This window comes from Stenella coeruleoalba, assembly GCF_951394435.1.
Source record: "Stenella coeruleoalba genome assembly, chromosome: 4".
In the NCBI taxonomy this organism is placed as follows: Eukaryota; Metazoa; Chordata; class Mammalia; order Artiodactyla; family Delphinidae; genus Stenella; species Stenella coeruleoalba.
The window spans coordinates 30,583,906-30,598,686 of record NC_137149.1 but is presented as its reverse complement, the minus strand read 5'-3'; the positions used below and the strand labels follow the sequence as shown (position 1 = coordinate 30,598,686).

At 38.6% G+C, this 14,781-nt stretch overlaps 1 protein-coding gene across 3 annotated transcripts in view; it reads right to left on the bottom strand.

Annotated features, from left to right (window-relative positions):
* COL25A1 (collagen type XXV alpha 1 chain) overlaps positions 1–14,781 on the bottom strand; it is a gene marked incomplete at its 3' end in the record, with an annotated part of 460,030 nt that overhangs the window by 211,076 nt on the left and 234,173 nt on the right. The window lies entirely within an intron of this gene.

Sequence of the window (14,781 nt, the reverse complement as noted above, 5' to 3'; positions counted from 1 at the left end):
GAGATTTGTAAAGGCCAACTCTGCCTCTGACATTTCAGCATAACTGTTAAGCTTCATTTAATTATAAAAGCTGTCCTAGATCTCTAACCAACTAGTGTTACTTAGAAACACTAAAGATTCAGAATTTTTGTTCATCCTGCCCGGGTATCATCAATAAGAAAGGGTTCGCTAAGCAAACTGGTGGTGTTGAGATTTCATGTTTCTTAGGAAAATTTCTTTTCTGAAGGTTTCAGCATATTAATAATTAAAAGTACTAAGTACAAATGATTACAGTTTCTCTTTAGTCAGGTTCCTCATGCTTCCCTTGAAAATATTTAGTTGGCAGTTAATTAAACATATATATTAATAATGTAAATAATCTTTACAAATATTTCTATTTTATTAAATGTGAATTTTCATCTATTGGAATTTCTCTAATTAAGAACCAGCTGAGTTAAAATCACAACGCTTTTAATTGGAAAGTGTTTAGGTAGTAAGTATTGGTCTCATTTTTCTAAGGGGCTAGCTCATTATTGTCATTCAATAAATGTTGAGTCTTTACGGTGATCTCATTTTAAAAGTGAAGAAATAACCTTTTTTTTTCAGTGAGTTCCCTATGAAGACCACCAAGCCAATATGTGTCAGACTTGCACAAGTTTCTAGACGTTCATGGTTTTCAAGCCATTATTCTCAACTATATAATTTCTGCCCTCATTTCCTTGGTTAGGAATAGCTCCCGCTGAACTATGATCCCAGCAAATAGAAGAGAATAATTAGCCCACAGTGAGAATTGAGGTCTTAAAATATTTGCTGGGAGAAAGAGGCCAAGGAAAATACAGAACTGCTTGGTTTTGAAGAATGAGTTGCAAAGTTGGACTGATGACTTCTAAACTCTAGAAAGTTCAAGGCACAGGCGTTGGCACCCAGTTGACTCTTAATGTGATCCTGAGCTACTGACTTCCATATGGAAACACTATCACGAGAAATAGAAACATCAGTGGGCCAGGTTAGTTTCCCTGCAAGCCCTTACACAGAGTAAGTCTGGCCATCTGTGTTTTGTAAGAGGTTAAAAACAATCAAGCAATAGAATCAATTGAAAATATTAGGAGAAGCGGCTTTGTAGCAGAATCCAAAATTGTCATTCGAAATTTCAGGTTTCCTTCTGTGTTCTGAAATAAAGGGAGATTTTCATCACACTCAATTTATCCTTGGCCAGACTGAGAGCAGAAGGAGAATCATATAAATAGGTAAATAAACCCAGTGGAATCCTAATAGGTATGAAAAATATACATTTATACACATGCTCAAACATACACAGACACAGGTATATATTGACAAATTCTGATATATAATATACAATGTCCTTTGGATTAGGAATCAGATTTTTTTATATTACAAAATTACTTTAAGAAGTGTTTAGCAACAACTAGATACTTATGATGTCTGTGGTCTGCACAGTAGGGACTATAGGTCATGTATAAGATGTATATCTGCTCTGAAGAAGCAAAGAAGTTGAAAAGACTAAAATAACACACATGAAAAATTCGTTAGTAGTATATGTTGTGAAGGTGGCACAATGAGTTTGTGCTCTGATTTGTTCCTTCTACTCTAAACACATGGTCAGTTATAAAAAGAGAAAAACATTTAAAAGTATTTGCATTCAAAAAAGACATGGGCATGTCCACAGGCCAGAAATGTACCAGAACTGGAAAGTGGAGAGCAGCGATAAACTATGAGCTTGCCTGGCTCTGGTTCTAGAAGTAGAAATGGTGGCTATGGGTTCTATCCCTGAAGAGTAAATACTCAAAAATTCTCTAATCAGATTCAGACTCACTTCTTAAAGCTGGGGGCTTATAAATGCTAAAGAGAAGCTTTAAAAAAATCTGGATCTCTGGCTTAAAGGCCGGAGAATATAGATATAAACTCTCAATCAGAAAATGAAGTAAGCATCTGCTGGTTTGACGCCTGATTCTGTGATATTCCAAACATAAATCTGCGACAGGAGTCCTGAAATATCATTTTAAGGCAACTCTGGTCTAGAAAGCTGGGAGGTCAGGTAAAGACAGACATAAAATGATTAGGTAAGAAAAGGTGAGTATAGAGGAAAGAAAGGCAGACACACACAGAGAGAAAACTACACACACACACACACACACACACACACACACACACACTAAAAACCTCCTACTCACAATGAGTATAGAAGTCAAAGTTCCAAAACATATGAAGAAATCTAATGCTAAGAAAGGTAGCACTAAATAATAAGATCATGAATTCTTCCTAGGTAAAATTAATTAATTTTAAGAAATCATCAGACGAAGATTAGTATGTTAATTATGCTTTAAGAGATAAATGAAGAAGTAATACCCATTAAAGAGCAAGGGGTTTTGAATGTAAACAAGGAAAAAAAAGAACAAGTGGATATGAAAGAAAACCCTTTAGAAATCTTGAAAATGTCATTGAAATTTAAAAAAAAGATAAATCAGTTAAATGCTAGCCTGGATATGGTTGAAGAAGGAACAGTCATGGAAGATGTAGAATGCAGCCCAGAGAGACAGATTGAGTATCTCTCTATGTATCTGACTATCCACTGTAGTCTGAATGTACATGTCCCGCAAATTCACAGGTTGAAATTCTAACTCCCGAAGATTATAATTTGGGGAGTGGGGTCTTTGGGAGTTGCTTAAATCATGAAGCTGGAGACCTCAAGAATAGGGCTTATAAAAAAGACCCCACAGAGACCCCTAGCCCCTTCCACTATGTGAGGACACAGTGAAAAGACTCCAGCTATGAACCAGGAAGAGGGCCCTTACCTGAAGGTGACCATGCCGAAACCTTGATCTTAGAGGTCCCAGCCTCCTGAATTGTGAGAAATGAATTTTTGTTGTTTATAAGCCACCCAGCCTGTGGTATTTTGTATTAGCAGCCCAAACAGAATGACTCTATCTACTATCTATCTATCTATCTATCTATCTATCTATCATCTATCTGTCTGTCTATGTATCTATCTATCCATCTATGTTAAGAAGAAAATTTTTACTTATAAAAGAACTCAAAAGAAATGATAGAGAAGACTTTGTTTAAGAGATAATAGATGAGAATATTCTAGAATTGAACTTAGGAGACCTAAGATTGAACTTATACTCCAAGTGGCAAGTAAAAATAAATCACACTTAAACACAAAGGAGAAACTTAGAAATATTCATGGATAAAGAGAAAATGTTAAGAACTACCAGTGGGAAGATTACAATGGAAGATACCTAACTGACTGCTGTCTCATCCACAACAAAGGTGCCAGAGGGCCCAGAACTGATTTTTAGGAAAAGCCTTAGAAACCTATAATTATGTTTGTTTATTGGAATTAGCTTGTCACTTTCCTCCTGATGAATATTCCTTTCAAATAGTAGAATCTATCAAGTAAAAACAATAGATTACATAAATGTTTAAAAATGATTTAAAATAAACTTTTTAAAAATTTAAAAGATATCAGATTATAAAAAATGATCAGAGAAGCAATGATATTTTTGAAGAAACCAAGAAACAAAGTTAAAGGGATTCCCTGGTGGTCCAGTGGTTAGGACTCAGCCCTTCCACTGCCGTTGGCCCAGGTTCGATCCTGGTTAGGGAACTAAGATCCCGTAAGCCACGTCAAAAAAAAAAAAGGAACATGTCTGCCTTAAATATTCAATTTAAGAAATGAATCAAATGCTGTGGGAAATTTGCTCGTTATATTGAGAGTTGAGAAAAATAAAATCGAAGGAAACTGAAAAGATACTTGGTAAGACAGATATCTATTGAATATGACAAGGTTTTCCACAGAATTTCATAATATTTGAGAGAAAAAATTAAGCTAAACTAAGTTATGAGAAGATGGGAATCCAAACCCTATTGGATTTACAAGAAAATACTTGATTTGAGAAGAGCATGTTATAATTGCTATAAGAAACAGAAGACTGAAGTGAGCATTATATTGAGCTTGTGAACTAATAAATTATACAAAACTCGCAGTAACACATAAAGATCTTGCTTACAAAGAAAATAAATAGAAGTTTTGAAAAAGTCTACTTTGCAGATGAGATAATTTGATATCACTCCTGAATTTAAAGGCAAAAATAATTTAAAAATTATATACATGGGATGAATTTGACAATGGGCAGCTGGCGGATCACCAGAGTGAAAAAGAAGAAAAGACAAATGATAGATATTTCCCAGACAAAACCGATGTTAACAATAGCTAACAGTAGTTGAAAAAGATATTCCCATATATACAATGGAATATTACTCAGCCATAAAAAGAAAGGAAATTGAGTTACCTGAAGTGAGGTGGATGGACCTAGAGTCTGTCATACAGAGTGAAGTAAGTCAGAAAGAGAAAAACAAATACCGTATACTAACGCATATATATGGAATCAAAAAAAAAAAAAGGTACTGATGAACCTAGTTGCAGGGTAGGAATAAAGATGTAGGCATAGAGAATGGACTTGAGGAAACAGGGTGGGAGGGGGAAGCTGGGGTGAAGTGAGAGTAGCGTCGACATATATACACTACCGAATGTAAAATAGCTAGTGGGAAGCAGCAAGCATAGCACAGGGAGAGCAACTCAGTGCTTTGTGATGACCTAGAGGGGTGGGATAGGGAGGATGGGAGGGAGGGGATATGGGGACATATGTATGCGTGTGGCTGATTCACTTTGCTGTACAACACAAACTAACACAGTATTGTGAAGCAATTATACACCAATAAAGATCTATTTTTTAAAAAAAAGAAAGTAAAAGAAAAAGATAGTGCTCATTTCTATTCCAAACTGAGTGATGAAGTGTCAGTCAGGCATGAGCTGTAAGAACAAATATAGAAGGTGGAACCTGACTCTTATTCACTGAATTTGGCCAGGTCCGTGCAGCAGAAATTCTAAGTGAATTTTCTCAGCAGAAAGACATGCCTCTGCAAAAGAAACTCGTTCAAGAATATGAATGGGAAGAGAAAAAGCAGAAGCTATCAGCAACAGAGGAAGTGAAAACTAACAGAGAATTTATGAAATAAAGAATAAATTATAGAGGAGCTTCAAGATGGCGGAAGAGTAAGACACGGAGATCACCTTTCTCTCCACAAATACATCAGAAATACATCTACATGTGGAACAACTCCTACAGAACACCTACTGAACGCTGGCAGAAGACCTCAGACCTCCCAAAAGGCAAGAAACTCCCCACGTACCTGGGTAGGGCAAAAGAAACAAGAAAAAACAGAGACAAAAGAATAGCGACGGGACCTGCACCTCTGGGAGGGAGCTGTGAAGGAGGAAAGGTTTCCACACACTAGGAAGCCCCTTCGCGGGCGGAGACTGCGGGTGGCGGAGGCGGGAGCTTCGGCGCGGCGGAGGAGAGCACAGCAACAGGGGTGCAGAGGGCAAAGCGGAGAGATTCCCCCACAGAGGATCAGGGCCGACCAGCACTCACCAGCCCAAGAGGCTTGTCTGCTCACCTGCCGGGCAGGGCGGGGGGCTGGGAGTTGAGGCTCGGGCTTTGGTCGGATGAGGTTGGCTGCGAGAACACAGCCTGAAGGGACTAGTGCACCACGGCTAGCCAGGAGGGAGTCCGGGGAAAAGTCTGGAGCTGCCGAAGAGGCAAGAGACCATTGTTTCGGGGTGAGCGAGTTGAGGGGATTCAGAGCACCGCCTAAACGACCTCTAGAGACAGGCACGAGCCGTGGCTATCAGCGTGGACAGCAGAGAAGGGCATGAAATGCTAAGGCTGCTGCTGCTGCCACCAAGAAGCCTGTGTGCAAGCACAGGTCACTATCCACACCTCCCCTCCTGGGAGCCTGTGCAGCCCACCACTGCCAGGGTCCCAGGATCCAGGGACAACTTCCCTGGGAGAACGCACGGCTCACCTCAGGCTGGTGCAACGTCACACCAGCCTCTGCCGTCGCAGGCTCGCCCAGCATCTGTACTCCTCCCTCTCCCCCGGCTTGAGTGAGCCAGAGCCCCCTTCGTTCTTCTGAGCGAAGAACAGATGCCCTCTGGCAACCTACACGCAGAGGCGGGTCCAAATCCAAAGCTGAACCTGGGAGCTGTGTGAAGAAAGAAGAGAAAGGGAAATCTCTCCCAGCAGCCTCAGGAGCAGCGGATTAAATCTCCACAATCAACGTGATGTATCCTGCATCTGTGGAATACCTGAATAGACAACGAATAATCCCAAATTGAGGAGGTGGACTTTGGGAGCAAAGATATATACTTTTTTCCCTTTTTCTCTTTTTGTGAGTGTGTATGTGTATGCTTCTGTGTCTGATTCTGTCTGTATAGCTTTGCTTTGACCATTTGCCCTAGGGTTCTGTCCGTCTGTTTTTTTGTTTTTTTTTTTTTACTTTTTAAAATTTTTTCCTTAATAATTATTTTTTATTTTAATAACTTTATTTTATTTTACTTTATTTTATTTCATTTTATCTTCTTTCTTTTCTTTCTTTCCTTCCTTCCTTCCTCCCTCCCTCCCTCCATCCCTTCCTTTCTTTCTTTCTTTCTCCCTTTTATTCTGACCCACATGGATGAAAGGCTCTTGTTGCTCCAGCCAGGCATCAGGGCTGTGCCTCTAAGGTGGGAGAGCCAACTTCAGGACACTGGTCTACAAGAGACCTCCCAGCTCCACATAATATCAAACAGCGAAAATTTCCCAGAGATCTCCATCTCAACACCAAGACCCAGCTTCACTCAATGACCAGCAAGCTACAGTGCTGGACACCTTATGCCAAACAATTAGCAAGACAGGAACACAACCCCATCCATTAGCATAGAGGCTGTCTAAAATCATAATAAGGCCACAGACACACCAAAACACAACACCAGACGTGGACCTGCCCACCAGAAAGACAAGATCTAGGCTCATCCACCAGAACACAGGCAAGAGTCCCCTCCACCAGGAAGCCTACACAACCCACTGAACCAACCTTAGCCACTGGGGACAGACACCAAAAACAATGGGAACTATGAACCTGCAGCCTGCAATAAGGAGACCCCAAACACAGAAAGTTAAGCAAAATGAGAAGACAGAAAAACACACAGCAGATGAAGGAGCAAGGTAAAAACCCACCAGACCTAACAAATGAAGAGGAAATAGGCAGACTACCTAAAAAAGAATTCAGAGTAATGATAGTAAAACTGATCCAAAATCTTGGAAATAGAATAGAGAAAATACAAGAAATGTTTAACAAGGACCTAAAAGAACTAAAGAGCAAACATACAATGATGAACAACACAATAAATGAAATTAAAAATTCTCTAGAATGGATCAATAGCAGAATAACTGAGGCAGAAGAATGGATAAATGACCTGGAAGATAAAGTAGTGGAAATAACTACTGCAGAGCAGAATGAAGAAAAAAGAATGAAAAGAACTGAGCACAGTCTCAGAGACCTCTGGGACAATGTTAAACACACCAACATTCAAATTATAGGGGTCCCAGAAGAAAAACAGAAAAAGAAAGGGACTGAGAAAATATTAGAAGAGATTATAGTTGAAAACTTTCCTAATATGGGAAAGGAAATAGTTAATCAAGTCCAGGAAGCACAGAGAGTCCCATACAGCATAAATCCAAGGAGAAACATGCCCAGACGCATATTAATCAAACTATCAAAAATTAAATACAAAGAAAAAATATTCAAAGCAGCAAGGGAAAAACAACAAATAACACACAAGGGAATCCCCGAAAGGTTAACAGCTGATCTTTCAGCAGAAACTCTGCAAGCCAGAAGGGACTGGCAGGACATATTTAAAGTGATGAAGGAGAAGAACCTACAACCAAGATTACTCTACCCAGCAAGGATCTCATTCAGATTTGATGGAGAAATTACAACCTTTACAGACAAGCAAAAGCTAAGAGAATTCAGCACCACTAAACCAGTTTTACAACAAATGCTAAAGGAAATTGTCTAGGCAGGAAACACAAAAGAAGGAAAAGACCTACAATAACAAACCCAAAACAATTCAGAAAACGGAAATAGGAACATACATATCGATAATTACCTGAAATGTAAATGCTCCAACCAAATGACATAGGCTGGCTGAATGGAGACAAAAACAAGACCCATATATATGCTGTCTACAAGAGACCCACTTCAGACCTAGGGGCACATACAGACTGAAAGTGAGGGGATGGAAAAAGATATTCCATGCAAATGGAAATCAAAAGAAAGCTGGAGTAGCAATTCTCATATCAGACAAAACAGACTTTAAAATAAAGACTAGTACAAGAGAAAAAGAAGGACACTACATAATGATCAAAGGATCAATGCAAGAAGAAGATATAACAATTGTAAAGATTTATGCACCCAACATAGGAGCACCTCAATAAATAAGGCAAATACTAACAGCCATTAAAGGGGAAATCGACAGTAACACAATCATAGCAGGGGACTTTAAAAGCCCACTTTCACCAATGGACAGAACATCCAAAATGAAAATAAATAAGGAAACACAAGCTTTAAATGACACATTAAACAAGATGGACTTAACTGATATTTATAGGCTATTCCATCCAAAAACAACAGAATACACATTCTTCTCAAGTGCTCATGGAACATTTTCCAGGATAGATCATATCTTGGGTCACAAATCAAGCCCTGGTAAATTTAAGAAAATTGAAATCATATCAAGTATATTTTCCAACCACAACACTGTGAGACTAGATATCAATTACAGGAAAAAATCTGTAAAAAATACAAGCAAATGGAGGCTAAATAATACACTATTTAATAACCAAGAGATCACTGAAGAAATCAAAGAGCAAATCAGAAAATACCTAGAAACAACTGACAATGAAAACACGACGACCCAAAACCTATGGGATGCAGCAAAAGCGGTTCTAAGAGGGAAGTTTATAGCAATACGATCCTACCTCAAGAAACAACAAACATCTCAAATAAACAACCTAACCTTGCACCTAAAGCAATTAGAGAAAGAAGAACAAAAAAACCCCGAGGTTAGCAGAAGGAAAGAAATCATAAATATCAGATCAGAAATAAAAGAAAAAGAAATGAAGGAAACAATAGCAAAGATCAATAAAATTAAAAGCTGGTTCTTTGAGAAGATAAACAAAATTGATAAACCATTATCCAGATTCATGAAGAAAAAAAGGGAGAAGACTCAAATCAACAGAAGTAGAAATGAAAAAGGAGAAGCAACAACTAACACTGGAGAATTACAAAGGATCCTGAGAGATTACTACAAGCAACTCTATGCCTATAAAATGGACAACCTGGAAGAAATGGACAAATTCTTTTTTTTTTTTTTTGCGGTATGCGGGCCTCTCACTGTTGTGGCCTCTCCCGTTGCAGAGCACAGGCTCCGGACGCACAGGCTCCGTGGCCATGGCTCACGGGCCTAGCCACTCCGCAGCATATGGGTTCTTCCTGGACTGGGGCATGAACCCGTGTCCCCTGCATCAGCAGGCAGACTCTCAACCACTGCGCCACAAGGAAAGCCCAACGAATTCTTAGAAATGCACAACCTTCTGAGATTGAACCAGGAAGAAATAGAAAATATAAACAAACCAATCAGAAACACTGAAATTGAAACTGTGATTTAAAATCTTCCAACAGGGCTTCCCTGGTGGCGCAGTGGTTGGGAGCCCGCCTGCCGATGCAGGCGACACGGGTTCAGGCCCCGGTCCGGGAAGATCCCACATGCTGCGGAGCGGCAGAGCCCATGAGCCATGACTGCTGAGCCTGCACGTCCAGAGCCTGTGCTCCGCAACGGGAAAGGCCACAACAGTGAGAGGCCCGCGTACCATGAAAAGAAAAAAAAAAAATCTTCCAACAAACCAAAGCCCAGGACCAGATGGTTTCACAGGCGAGTTCTCTAAAACATTTAGAGAAGAGCTAAGACCTATCCTTCTCAAACTCTTCCAAAATATAGCAGAGGGAGGAACACTCCCAAACTCATTCTACGAGGCCACCATCACCCTGATACCAAAACCAAACAAAGATGTCACAAAGAAAGAAAACTACAGGCCAATATCACTGATGAACATAGATGCAAAACTCCATAACAAACTACTAGCAAACAGAATCCAACAGCACATTAAAAGGATCATACACCATGATCAAGTGCAGTTTATCCCAGGAATGCAAGGATTCTTCAATATATGCAAATAAATTGATGTGATACACCATATTAACAAATTGAAGGAGAAAAACCATATGATCATCTCAATCGATGCAGAGAAAGCTTTCAACAAAATTCAACACCCATTTATGATAAAAACCCTCCAAAAAGTAGGCATAGAGGGAACTTTCCTCAACATAATAAAGGCCATATATGACAAACCCACAGCCAACATCGTCTCAATGGTGAAAAACTGATACCATTTCCACTAAGATCAGGAACAAGACAAGTTTGCCCACTCTCACTACTATTATTCAACATAGTTCTGGAAGTTTTAGCCACAGCAATCAGAGAAGGAAAAGAAATAAAAGTAATCCTAATCGGAAAAGAAGAATTAAAGCTTTCATTGTTTGCAGATAACATGGTACTACACATAGAGAATCCTAAAGATGCTACTAGAAAAGTACTAGACCTAATCAATGAATTTGGTAAAGTAGCAGGATACAAAATTAATGCACAGAAATCTCTAGCATTCCTATACACTAATGATGAAAAATCTGAAAGTGAAATTAAGAAAACCATAATTCATAAAGAGTCATGGATCAAAATGTTCATTGCAGCTCTATTTACAATAGCCAGGACATGGAAGCAACCTAAGTGTCCATCAACAGATGAATGGATAAAGAAGATGTGGCACATATATACAATGGAATATTACTCAGCCATAAAAAGAAACGAAATTGAGTTATTTGTAGTGAGGTGGATGGACCTAGAGTCTGTCATACAGAGTGAAGTAAGTCAGAAAGAGAAAGACAAATACTGTATGCTAACACATATACATGGAATTTAAGGGAAAAAAATGTCATGAAGAACCTAGGGGCAAGACAGGAATAAAGACACAGACCTACTAGAGAATGGACTTGAGGATATGGGGAGGGGGAAGGGTAAGCTGTGACAAAGGGAGAGAGTGGCAATGGACATATATACACTACCAAACATAAAATAGCTAGCTAGTGGGAAGCAGCCGTATAGCACAGGGAGATCAGCTTGGTGCTTTGTGACCACCTAGAGGGGTGCGATAGGGAGGGAGGGAGGGAGGGAGATATAAGAGGGAAGAGATATGGGAACATATGTATATGTATAACTGATTCACTTTGTTATAAAGCAGAAACTAACACACCATTGCAAAGCAATTATACTCCAATAAAGATGTTTAAAAAAAAAGAATAAATTATAGAAAACAGAGGGAGTCTATAAAACCAGATTGATCTTCATCATAAGAGAATTCACGACAACTGATACTGTGCAGCCTCAGAGAGAGTTTTTGCTTGCAAGATGGTGCAAACTGTCATCCTGAGATAGAAATTAGTAAAAATGAGCCATAATAGCAATGCTTTAAAGACCAGGGTCAACAACCTCAATTGCAGACAGATCAAGGTCATCAAATCACATCATAGCAAGGTGTCTTAAGCCAAGCCAGTTCTTTTGACCCACAAGTAATTATGTTGGAACACTCTACTTCTCACTAATGGTGTACCTACCTGTGATAAGGCTATTCTCTAAGGTTAGAAATGTGCCTAGAAATAAACATATGCCTATATATGGGTCTTCCCATGGTCTTGGGGGTGGGTAGTTATTGCAGGTACCTAGAATAGCCTTTTCTGGTTTATCAGACCAATTACCAAATTCTGTCATTTCCCCTAAGACTTGGGTCTGTTTATTCCTCTCCACTCCTAGTAGAATTTTAAGCTGAGCTTAAATATAAATTTTCTAGGTACTCTGAGAAGAGATTTTTTTTACTGGAATTCTATTTGTATTTAAAAATATTTTTACCTCTTAAAAACATTTGCAATTAAACACACAGGAGGCATTCAAGAAAAGTTTCAGGATTCATAATTGGCTGGGTATTTTGTTTTGGTTTTACCTTATGCTTTCTATTTCAATGCACATTTCTGCTATGTCTGCTTTTTTGGAGAGAAGAAATAAGATGGATAGAAACAAAGGGAAGAAATCAACTAAAAATGGATTACAAACTTAAACATAAATGCTGAAACCATAAAGCTCCTAGAAGAAAACATAGGGGAAAATTTCCTTGACATTGGCCTTACAATGATTTTTTCGATATGACACCGAAAGCAAAAATAAACAAGTGGGATTACATCAAACTAAAAAATCTCAACCTACGTTCTGAAATATATAAGGAACCCCTACAACTCAATAGCAGAAAAACAAATAATCCAATTAAAAAATGGGCAAAAGACCTGAATAGACATTTTGCCAAAAAAGACGTACACACGGCCAACAGATATGTGAAAGGGTGCTCAATATCACTAATCATCAGAAAAATGCAAATCAAAACCACAGTGAAGTATCACTTCACACCTGTTAGGATGGCTATTAGTTAAAAAAAAAAAAAAAGGATAAGTGTTTGTGAGGGTTAGAGAAAAGAGAACCCTCTTACACTGTTGGTGAGAACATAGATTGGTGCAGCCAGCCACTATGGAAAACAGTATGGAGGTTCCTCAGAAAATTAAAACTAGAACTACCATATGATCCAGAAATCCCACTTTTGGGTATTTATCCAAAAAAATTGAAATCAGGATCTAAAAGAGATACCTGCAGTCCCAGGTTCACTGCAGCATTTTTCACAATAACTGAGACATGGAAACAACTTAAATGTCCATCAACAGATGAATGATGGATAAATGATGGTATATACACACATGCAATGGAAAATTATTTATCCTTAAAAAAGAAGGAAATCCTGCCATTTGCAACAACATGCATGGACCTGAAGGGTATTATGCTAAGTGAAATAAGCCAGAAACAGAAAGACAAATACTGTACAGCTGCATTTATGTGTGGAATCTAAAACAGTCGAACTCATAGAAGCAGAGAGTAGAATGGTTGTTGCCAGGGACTGGGGGCAAATGGAGAGGTTATGGTCAAGGAGTACAAAGTTTTAATTATGCAAGATAAATAAATTCTGGAGATCCACCATACAGCATAATGCCTATAGCTAATAATACATGGCTAAAATTTGCTAAAAGGGTACATCTTATGTTGTATTCTTACCACAAAATGATAATAATAATGGAGGGGGTGGGAGAAACTTTGGGAGATGATGGATTGTCTATGCCTTGATGATGGTGATGGTTTCATGGATGTATACTTATCCCAAGCTCATCAGGTTGTATTCGTTTTATTTATATATATATATTTTTATATATATATTTTTTTATATATATTTATTTATATATATATATATATACACACACACACACACATATACAACTATTTTACATGTCAATCATACTTCAGTACAACAGTTTAAAAAAGAAGAGACAAAGGAAAGGCTCATGCCTTGGGTGACTGTGCTTAGGTCTATTGTCATAAAAACCTGAGAACAGAGAGAAATGTAGCCATCTTGTTACACAAATGACCTAATGGTCACTAATGACACAAGTCATTGGGGAATTAATTCCTGACTGAATTTCCATGAAGAAGGTAATGAACACATGTAAACGCACAAACTAAGGGCAAAATAAATATTAGCTCCCCCTTTTGTTTTATTTAGATTCTCTTTTTATATTTAGTCATTAAGTGATCATAATATATTTGAGTATCTGATAAGAAACGCTGAATATGTATGTGAAAAAACTGTGGGAGATTAACATTACCTTCCAATTGTCATATTCAAAGAGGCAATTTAGTATAATAAAAAGAATATGGAACAAAGAGTTAAAATATAGGTTCTCACCAATGTGTAAATTGAGCTAACTTCCAATTAACCTCTTTGATTTTGGTGTGCCAAAAAATCTGATAAATAGTACTAACTCTACCACGTTTATATGATTATCTTGAGGGTGAAAACGGTAAAGTGCTTTATACATTATGTTAACTGACTATTTCCTTTATTTTTCATTATTGCAGCAAGGCTTATAAACTATTTCTATGCTATATTACTGTCATACTGTCAATAAAAATAGTAAGACTTCTAAACAATTCTACATATCTTAATAAAAGGCTAAAACTTTTTATCAGAAGTTTCATCTCCAGAAGCAGAGAGATTCTTTAAGGACATCAGAGAAAATACTATAAAATACCTCAAACAACAGTAAATATTACAAAAAGCAAATACAGTCATCCCTTGGTACCCACGGGGGAATTGGTTCCAGGACCCTGCTTGGATACCAAATCTTTGAATTCTCAATCTCCCTACATGAAATGGTATAGTATTTGCATATAACCCACGCACATCCTCCTGCATACTTTAAATCAGCTCCAGATTGGGCTTCCCTGGTGGCGCAGTGGTTGAGCGTCCGCCTGCCGCTGCAGGGGACACGGGTTCGTGCCCCGGTCTGGGAAGATCCCACATGCCGCGGAGTGGCTGCGCCCGTGAGCCATGGCCGCTGAGCCTGCGCGTCCGGAGCCTGTGCTCCGCAACGGGAGAGGCCACAACAGCGAGAGGCCCGCATACAGCAAAAAAAAAAAAAAAAACTCAATAAATCAGCTCTAGATCACTTTCACTACGTAATGCAATGTAAATGCTATGTAAATAGTCGCCAGTGTGCAGCAACTTCAAGTTTTGCTTTTTGGGAGTTTCTGGAATTTTTTTCCTAATCTTTTCCATCTGTGATTGGTTGAATCCACAGAACCTGTGGATACAAAGAGCCAACCGTACTCTTATCCACAATTCTGGAGTCAGA